Below are 10,541 nucleotides of genomic sequence, written 5' to 3' on the forward strand. Positions count from 1 at the left end.
ATTGTTAATCATTTTAAATATTTGTGTAGCCTATAATTGCAACCAAGGTTAATTTTGTTTGGATGCTCCCATTGAAGACCGTATCAATTGCAGATAATAAACCCGAATTATACACCTTGAAGGCGATGGTTGTGAAAAACTCCCCATTGGCCATAAGCTGAAGTGGAATTTTCCAGACGCGCAATTGTTTTTATGTGTCTAAGTAAACAACTCAAATCGGGGGCTTGACTGCCCTCGCCAGACGGCTAATTCCCGCCAATTCAGAGCGATTTAACAAATACAAATCAGCTATCACGCACTGACGTCATAAATATAGTAAAACCTTTTGTTGATCTTACCTGACGGGATCTGAACTCTGCAATTAGAGACCTGTATGTAGATAGGGGTTGCTTTTATGGCCAAGAACTTGGTCATAAATTTAATGGTATTGATTAATACACTCATTAGATGAAGGACATCAACTATCCAAGTCAATCATAATTTTCTTAGGCTATAAATACCACACAGTAATTAGCATGGCACTCTAGTATATCCGCTATAATCTGCGAGTTTTACATACGTGTTTTGCATTGGGATAGCTTCGGTTCCAGTGAAGATTGATGATGTTAGATGACAGCTTACATTGCTTACTTTAGATTTCAGCACATTAAGTAGCATGACCGCACCGGAAACTGGTCTTTTGTGGAACCATTTGCCGCCTCAAAGGAAGTCATCCCGCAGTTCAATGCGATGCCAGTGGGTCACAATGCGAAGCCTCTCGAAAATCCTCAAGTGCTCAGTAAACTTGGTGAGCAGGGTAGTCGGAACTAGCTGTGCTTCGCTTGGCTTACAAATGACACAGTTACCCAGTTATCGGCCAAGGATGGCACTGCACTTATTTGTCCCAAGACCTTAATCTAATATACAGTACAAGCAGCAACGAAGGCTGCAGTGGTCAAGAACGACTTAATTGCAATTGTGAAACTCGAAACTAAAGCACAACCAAGTATTTTTACATTTGACAACGAAAATTTAAGACCGCGACACATGTTATGGGACAAGTTGTGGTCGCTTTTGGACAACCAAAATTTTAACTTATATTGTTTATAATTATAATTGCCAGCATTTTGCGGAAAAGGCCACGGTGGACATTAAAAATATTCAAACTGCCTCGGCAGACGCTCCACTTGAATGGCAAGAGGAATTTGACTCTGGAATGACTTAAGTCATTTTTACAGAGGCCACTAGTGGCCACTCATCGCAAGTTCAAGTTTGCCAGACGCAATCACATGGAGTCGGTCTTAAATGGGTGATTAGTTAACGGCACGTTCGAATTAATTGGCCTGCGACAAAGATCTTAACTACAGGATCATGCTCGCTACTTGGTACGGATATCAAAAACGAAGAAGTCACTGAAAACATGGTGATTTGGGCAAATGATAAAAATGATACTAAGGGAAATCGTAATAGGAAAGATACACATTTTTAAATCTCAGCCTGGCCTGGCTATATGCAGGTTATTAAAGGCGCGAAATGTGTGAAATATTATCTAATAGAACCCACGTCATAACCATTAAAAAAGGTAGTTTATATGGTTTATGTTTTATAAATAACAAATATTAAATGTACGATAAAGAGGTACTGTTGATACGCCGATTAGTAGAAGTTTGTTTGGCAGAATATTCTACGTTAGATTTGCTTAATAAAATTCACAAAAATTACGCTTTCGCCAGCATTAAAACAGAAATTCACCGCACTTCGAACTGGCCAAGCCTTAATTTTGTATAGACCCTTTCGAATAGGTTTCGCAAACATTTTAATTTGTTTGTCAGACACTCGGCAGTAAACCTTGCTTAAACAGTGGTAAGGGCACAGATTAATGTGGTAATCGCACTCGAGGATCAACAAAGTAGACCTGGGGTAATACGAATTTCGAACCTGCGACACTTTTGATTTATTAATAGAGAGTCGCTTTTGAAAAGGGTGTGACCAGAACGACACATCATCCTTCACATTGAGAGTTGATTCACCTGAACGATCACAAAAACAGGTCTCAAGTGTCGCAATCCAACCTAGAGAGGTTACTACAAGTCCCCAGCCCGAAAACCCAGCCAGAAAGATTGAGAAGATCAAACGGCATCTCATTGCCAAGCAAATCGGAAATCAGACAGCACGAGCCAGGCCCATGAAACATATGACCTAGCTGAAACAATATGTGCTAGCTGGTTATGGCCATAAAACTATTGCCAAAAATATGACGTGAAGTGCAGAAATTTTTACATATCCATTAATTCAATTATTCACCGACCAGCACGCGGTAAACAGGCTTACAAAACTCTGCCTTCCAAGGGCCATAATTCACAGACGACTGGCCTAGAAGCCGTCGCAGCCCGAGGAGTTGGCCCATCCAGCGAATTGGCCAACTTAATGCATCTTTTTCTTTCAATTACCGCTTGAAGGACAAAACAGACAAACAGCCGGCTGCAGGGTTCTGCGCAATCGTGGTCAAAAGCAAGCCAAGTCAGCGCCTGCAGACAAATCTCTTTATTATGGCCAAGAAATGAAAAGTTGGAGTCGCCTTGCTGTTGGAGGCGTTGAAGAGGAAATAATTACCCGCAGACTTAATGTTTTAATTTGTGGAAAATGCTTTGCATCTTGACGATTTTCATTGGAATTTATATGGCTGGGGGATTAATCGCTGCTTAATTGGAAATTTCAGGGCAGTCGAATTCTAAAAATGTGCAGCCTCACAAATATATATATTCTATCAATTTAATCTTATGTTAAGCCAAATAACATTTATTTGACAGTATCTACAAGTTTCCAGCAGAAACTGCAATTATTGTTGCTGCTAACATAGCACTGCTCGCCACATAATCAGATACTGTTAAAGCTGAGATACAGTTCTGCATACTTTTAGGAAGATACAATATATATGTATTATAATCTTCATAATCATTCCAAATAAATAACTTTCTTTGAATTTATGTGAATTTTTCCAGTACGCCTAAGAACACTTATCACTCTCTATTTTATAGACGTAAGTTAATGCCTAATGACAGTTTATTTTCTTATCGAACATCTAGATCCCGCCGCTATATAGAAAGGGGCGGTACCCGACAAATGATCCACATGGGAAAAACAGGGCTTTCCTCGATTGCCCCACCTTTGCATTGCCTTCTCATTAATTTCGAGCTGACTTCCACTGCAATTACCAATTACTGTCAAGGCTACTAATCTTGCACCGACTATTGGAATAATAATAATAGTTTATGGAGGGATTTTACGGCGATCGCATTGCGGAAAGCGCCTCTGCATTTACGGCTTAATTGATTCAACTGTAAACTCACTACAAATGGTCTTAAAATAAAGCGTTTACATTTATTGAAACTGGTTTAAGGCCCAGTGTGCTTTTTATGACGTCGGCCACTAAAATGATTGCGATGTGCGGACAGACACCCAACGGTAAAGCTATATAACTTCAGGTCGCCGGGTCAAATGACCTCGACTCACTTGCGCCCGGTCAAGGGTCAGCGAATTGCGGCAAAGCTCGCTGTATTTATTGCACTTTTTATTCTGGCCGCACTCAATCAATTGTCATTCAGCTTGATCGATATATGCACTTCAATACTCAGTACTCACTGCTGACAGGTCCTTGCCTTCGTTGATAATGATTAACTGGCTCATTGCCCGCAGGATAATTATGCTGCTATTGTTGCTTAATTATTATGCAATAGTTTTTATTATTCCTTCTTTTTCTTTCCTTGTTTCCGAAGGGTCAGTCAGTGCACGCCATTAATTATATGGTAATGAAGCACTACTCATCTGTAGAGTTAATATTCTTTTACTCTACTTATTTTCAGAAATAATATCATCACTATGACTACGCACAGAGCTTCGAAATCGACTAAATGGCTTGAGAGGCTGTGGCCCTTAGTTTACTCAATTTCAGATTTCTTTTTGCGACTTCAGTAGCGGACTGAGGGTCTTAAAAAATGGAAGAGTAAGAAAGATAGCGTTCAAAGGCACATTTTCGTTTAGCCTGGGTTCTATGCCATATGCCTTAATTTTATGTTATTTTTTAAATATATAGCATCTTGAAAATATAATATTATGCGCCCCTTTAAGGCGCTGTGTGTTTAGACTGCCCTCCTGACTTTTGCAGCGCATTTAACAGGTCTTAATTGAACTGTGCGGTTGACCTGTTGGCATGCGTACGACAGTACATATAGAACCACACACCAGACTTTCAGATACAAATTCCGCATCATGCGTGGGGAATTTAGCAATTACAAAGATGTGCCACCACTAAAACATTAGGTATTAAATTAAGTATGAGAAGTGTATAAAGAGGAATAAATATTAAGCATAGCAATATGCTCTAAAATGAAATAAGATAGGCAAATGATGTAACTCTCGGTATTTTCGAACCTACCGCAAACTAAACAAACAAAAAATATGATTCCTTGATTGTGGCAACTTCAACCCTTCGATGCGTCCGACAGGCTGCAAATGTCAATCAACTGGAGGCAAATAAAAACAAATTACAGACCGCATTTTGCATAAATGTAAATAATAATTTGAACCCAAGGCAAACAGGGCGCTGAAAAAAAGTAGATGAAGAATTAAATTAAATTGTGCAATCAAAAACTGTGATGAGTGAGCAAAAACCGAAATGCCAAAGCCTGGCAAATGCAGAAATTGTTTCGAGGCACCTCGTTTGCCGTTTGCCGTTTGCCATTTGCCATTTGCTGTTAGCTGTTGGCCTGGTCAGAAACAGAAGCCAGATGTCCATCAGAAATGCATCCAATGGATTTGCTAAAAAGTAGCAGGCGCCGTATCCCGGATGAAACACGGCGGAAGAGGAGCAGTCACAGGAGCTCTCCGTCCGGATAATTAAAAATGCTGCGCCTCCGGCCGCAGGCCTTCACTCACCGGCTTCAACTGCACTGGCAGCCAAGTTAATTGAATTGGCTTATGGTTTTTCTGATTATTTCTTTGGCTTTCTCAGGTTAGAAGCGACCCATCCAGGCATAAGCGCTCATTCTATATTTCATAAATAATCATTTCATATTTCCCTAAGCACGTGACCAAAACTAATTTTATTTTCATTATCCAATTGCGTTCCCCGCACCTAATCCCCATGCCCTATAAATATATCCGTATAAAACGGGGTCACCCTTTCGCTAATTTAGCAGCGTGTCCAAATTACCGGGCATCCCTTTGTCCTTCTCGGCGGCGCGGCGGTGGTGGTTTGATTTTCCAACCTTTGCATACATTTCAGCGCAATCTGTTGCCCAACTAGGCGTTACATTGATGCCAGTTCCGTGGGGCGGGGTTGAGGAACAGGCCTTATATAGGGGGTGGCACTCGGCGGCGTCAGCTGGCCAAACTCTCTAATTAGTCCTGACAACTTGTTGTGAGATCACGCGAATCGAGCAGTCGCTACTTGCCAATTGGGTGATCCATCAGATAAGAAACGAAATGAAAGTTATGGGACAATTCCTATTACAGGATTTATATCTAAAGGCTAGCGATTAGGGAACTGGAATATTAATAATTAAATGTGTAGCTGGAATACAATTATTTAAGAGCTCAGTACTGATCAACACATACCTTGAGAAAAACCTCCTTCCACTCATTTCCTTGCGTGCAATAAATTTCGTGTAAATTTGTTTGACTAATTACTCGCGATCCGGCGATCCAATGTGACAACTACAAGGCCGCATAAATTCCCAAATTACTTCCGAGTGGCTGGGCGCGCACCTCGAATCGCAGATTTCGTTGCCCACAGCGAGTCACATAACTCAGCGAGACATAAAAATTAATTAAAGTGCTCCTTGGACTCCTCGAGGGACTCGAGTCAAGTAGCCGCCGAATGTCCTTTGGCTGCTTTCACACGTTGTAGCGCGTCCTTTTCCCATTTTTCCTCCTTGGCCGCAGCGTCAAGTGATGAGCCGTTTTTCTAGGCATCTGGATTTCAACCCTCCTCGAGTCCTGTGGGTTTGCTACTGTTGTTATTGTTTCGAGCTGTCAAATTTCGTTGTATCCTGCCTATCCTTTGTGTGCCAGTCTGCGTCTCCTTTCGTGTAATTTTATTAATCACAACAACACATTTGTTGTCTGCTACCCTTTTGCTCCTTGCGATTGCGATTGTGATTGTGATTGTCCTTCTCCTGTGATTTCTGGGCCTGTGTGCCTTGTGTCCTGTCATTTAGTTTTGACTAATTACGCAATTTGTATGCAATAAAAAATATTAATTGCCTTCGCGCCGCCTCTCCTCGCCTGGAAAATTATGCAACTCTTTGATTTTTCGCAAAAGCACTGTTTATTTACTTTTTGCTGCCGCAATTCTGGAAAAATGCTGGGCGTGGGGAAATCAAGGGGGCATGGTCGAGCAGGGGCTATGCGAATTTTCCAGTTGGTTTAATCGGCGCCCTCATGCGGACATCGAAAATCAACGAGGTTCAGCTGTAAAAAATTGTAAAAAATAATATTGCAAAAATATTCCTTCTGTTCTGCCTTTAAAAAAGCGGAAAGAGAACTTCATCGCAAATCATGAACTGGGGTAAATTAATAATTGTTAAACAAAATGTAACCATTTGAACTAAGGTTCAACGGGGTGTTTAATAAAGACGGGATCGATTTGATACCCCATTCAAATACCAATAATTAACCACTTTATTTGCACTTTATTGGCATTATAAGGAGCTGGTTCAAATTAGCTTTTCTCACATATTTACACACCTAACTAGGCCCACTTAACAACCACTCAACTGAACGGCACTTTCCAACCACATGGTCCAAACACAAATAAATATGCGAGCCACCACAAAACCACAACTACCGACAAACCACACACACACACATGGCCAACTCACAAACCATTAAATGTGTAAATTTCATAAATTAACCAATAAAGTTGGCAATTATTTCCATACACTCACGAGCTGGTGAAAAAAGCACGGTGTGCAATCAAATTAAGTGAAATAAAGTCATAAAGTGAGGAGTGGAAAATATTTTCATAAACTGTTTGGCGGGTCGTGGAGTCCAATGAAAACTTTTCGCCCAGCGCCGAAAACAAATACAAATAAAAATAAAGAAAATAAAAATGTGAGCCAGAAACTTGGCAACTAAAAATCGCTTCATTCTAATTACTTCCGTTCGCGACTCCGCTGAAGGACTTCCGCCAGCAGGACACGTCGTCCAGTCCAAGTTCAAGTTGAAGTTCGGGATTTTCTCGGCATTCGAGTAGTGGGAGTAGCAGTTGCGAGGGGGGCGTGGCGCATAAAACAATCGTTTTGTAATAAAGATGAAAATTTTATTAAAAGATGTCGGAAACAGATGTCGCCGGCAGGACGAGAACGAGAACGAACTCCGAACCCAGAAGCCAGAATCCAGAATCCAGAATCCAGAATCCCGAACCCAGGAGGCTGGAGCAACCCACTGGGCAGCAAAAGCCAACGACAACACACACTTTATAATCTTTTATCGCATTTTTTCTACTTGGCTGACACAAAGAGCGTATTTATGCGACTGTTAACGTTATGAAAAGCCCATAATTTCGCAGCCACCCCGAGAGTTGTGCTTCGGTTTCTCTAGTTGCCGGCGCGTATAATAAAAATAATAAACGTTGTCCTGAAAATCGATGGCAAACAGAATTCGCATTCATTTCATGGATGGTGGGCGGTGTGGAGTGGGTCTCGTGGTGGGCGTGGTGGGGACATGGTCGTGGCAGCAGCTGATATCGACAGTTAACTTGGCTGGAATGCTTTTTCTATATCGTCTCTCGCATCGAGTGTCGTGTATAAATGTTTGCGCTTTATTATATTGCCCGGCCACGCCTCCCCGTCCATGAATTCCGAATCCCGAGTCCCGAATCCCGAAACCCACCAACCAACCAACCAACCACTCAACCACCCATTTGTGCCCCAACCATCTTGCAGCATCTTGTGACATTTTACCTTTTTTTCCAGCTGTAGCTGTAGCTGCTGCTGCAGACGATACACGATAATGATATCCATATAATGATGCGACTGTCAGCGGCATTCGATTCCACGTACTCGCCCCAAACAGCCATGAAGTTGTTTATTCGAGCCGGAGTGGCATGTGGCAGGGCTGACAGAAAGAAGTCTTTGAATTTGGCCAACTGGATTTACCTGCAAGGGTATTCGCCCGATTGGGTGAAGTGAGTTTAGTTGTCAGATGCTTCAGGCTTAGAAGAAGCAGTTGGAGATGAGTAATAAGCTTTGATGTGTACTATCATCTTGATTCAGATTCGTGTGCTCATCTGTTTATGAACTGTGCAATCATTTCTACAACGATATAGTGGGTTCAATACTTTTGTAAAGAGGAATCTATATTGCCTTTGATCTGTTTTAGATCGAATAAGACCATTCACAAATATGTTTTTCATACATTTTTTGTGTTGTTAGGATGGGGAATATAACATATTACATTTAAGTTATTCTTTGATTTCTCAATCCCATAATCAATTCAATCTCCTCACATTCATCATACATACTTGTATATTGCGTTACGAGTCCGAACAATAAACGCACAAAGCCCGGCCAAAAAGCCAAACGTTAACAGCACAATAATCCCCACTGCAGACCCAACATCATTTACATATTTTCAATTCGGCAAACAAATTAAAAAAATAAAAACGGAAATCCACTCACCCTGCTGGCAACACTCCGAAAAACAATTAAAAGTTTGTCTTCAACACCTTCCCCCGGCCGGAAAATGGGGGCAAGTATATATATTATTGGGGCTGCCTACAAAAGCCTGTTTTGGTGACCCCTTTCATTTGTCAAAAAGCAGAAGCAGCAGCAGCAGCAGCAGCAGCGCCATAACAATGCCAGATGGAATCCGTATCCGTATCCAAATCCGAGCAGGAAATGGGAAGTCGGAGGAAGCTGCACATTCAGCCCACTTATCAAATAATTGTCCTCATATTATGGCGACTACAAAGAGAGATGCGAGATAGCGGCTAAGAGAGCGCCATTTTCCGAGCGGAGCCGTGGAAATTGTAGAAAATGGAAAATACTCAGCTTCAGCTTCTGCTTCAGCTTCAGTGTCGGTGGCAAATAAAAATGTAAGGACTCTTCAGCGCACACAGACACACACAGGCCACAGGCGGAATCCTTTGCATAAATGATGATGGTATGATGAGAAGTTTTAATCATTATTATCACATATTTATACGCTTATATGAGCATGTTTTATGTACTCGCTGCCAGCAGGAGCAGCCGGAGTGAGTGCGGGTGAAGTGGAAGTGTCCTGGCTGCACGGATACGGGGTAATCCTTTGAGGCGTGCTCCATATGAAAGCAAAAAGCCACAAATGGCAGCGCAAAACAATCTGTGCTGGGGCCTTTGTTATCCTTGTACTTCTTCCTATTGTCGAGAGCACTTCTCCTCCGCTCCGCTCCGCTCCTGATGCCATTCCGATGGCATTCGAGTGAGGCCACGCCCCTTCAGCGGGAGGGAGTCCTTGGAACCCCAGCCACTGGCACACAAGGGTTGCTCGCTGCTCTCGTCCTCTCTCTTTCTGTTCTGTTCACACACAATAGAGGCCAAAAGGACACACACACAATCTTTGCCACATTCTGCTGTTTATCTAGTTCCTAAGCTTACATAACCGCTGCTCAGCTATTTTCGCATTTACCACGCTTTCGACGCCGAGTAAATAAGTCATCATTGTCGATAAACTCGATTGTCGTCATCAACGGCGACGAGGACAACTAATTTGCGGTCATAATAAAAGTTAATCTACTGACTTCTTGGCCGCTTGCCGGGATTCTCTTTCTTTCTCCACGCCTGCAACAAATTGGTCGCACAAATTCGAAAGTCTATGGATGGAAAAGTCCAGCTCGTCTTATGCACCTTAGTTCCTTGACTCTGCATTTGTAGAAAATACTTTTAAAATTAACCGAGCTGGTGCAAAATTTGTTCTATACCTACCCAATGCTCAGCTTAAACAGGTTGAGAATTATAATATTTAAAACGAATTTTAAGTAGTAAATAAAAAAGCAGTTTAATCGATGCAGCTCAGTTCCTTGACTCTGTATTTTAAAATTGTAATTTATTGTGCGGAGTTATTTGTAGAAAATATCTTTAAAATTAACCGGGCTTGTGAACATTTTATCTTTGCTTACCCAAGGGTCAGCTTAAACAGGTTGAGAATTATAATACTTAAAACGAATTTTAAGTAGTAAATAAAAAAGCAGTGTGGAGTTATTTGTAGAAAATGTCTTTAAAATTAACCGAGCTGGTGCAACATTTTTTCTTTGCTTACCTATAGATCTTATATTTTTATTATATTATATTATTTTATATTTATAATAATTATTATATTATTATATAATTATTATATTATTAATTAATCGATTTGCACCACTGTACGGCACTGTGCAATGGCAGCTCAAACTTAATAAGATCGAGGCAAATTCAGTTCAAGGCAGCGAGTGGCAAAGGCAACAAAACAAGAAAATTAAATTTTTATTGTTTTCACACAAATAAAATCAAATAAAAAGCGTACAACAATAACGAGCAGGCAAA

Source organism: Drosophila erecta, unplaced genomic scaffold, assembly GCF_003286155.1.
Source record: "Drosophila erecta strain 14021-0224.00,06,07 unplaced genomic scaffold, DereRS2 tig00000021-arrow-pilon, whole genome shotgun sequence".
In the NCBI taxonomy this organism is placed as follows: Eukaryota; Metazoa; Arthropoda; class Insecta; order Diptera; family Drosophilidae; genus Drosophila; species Drosophila erecta.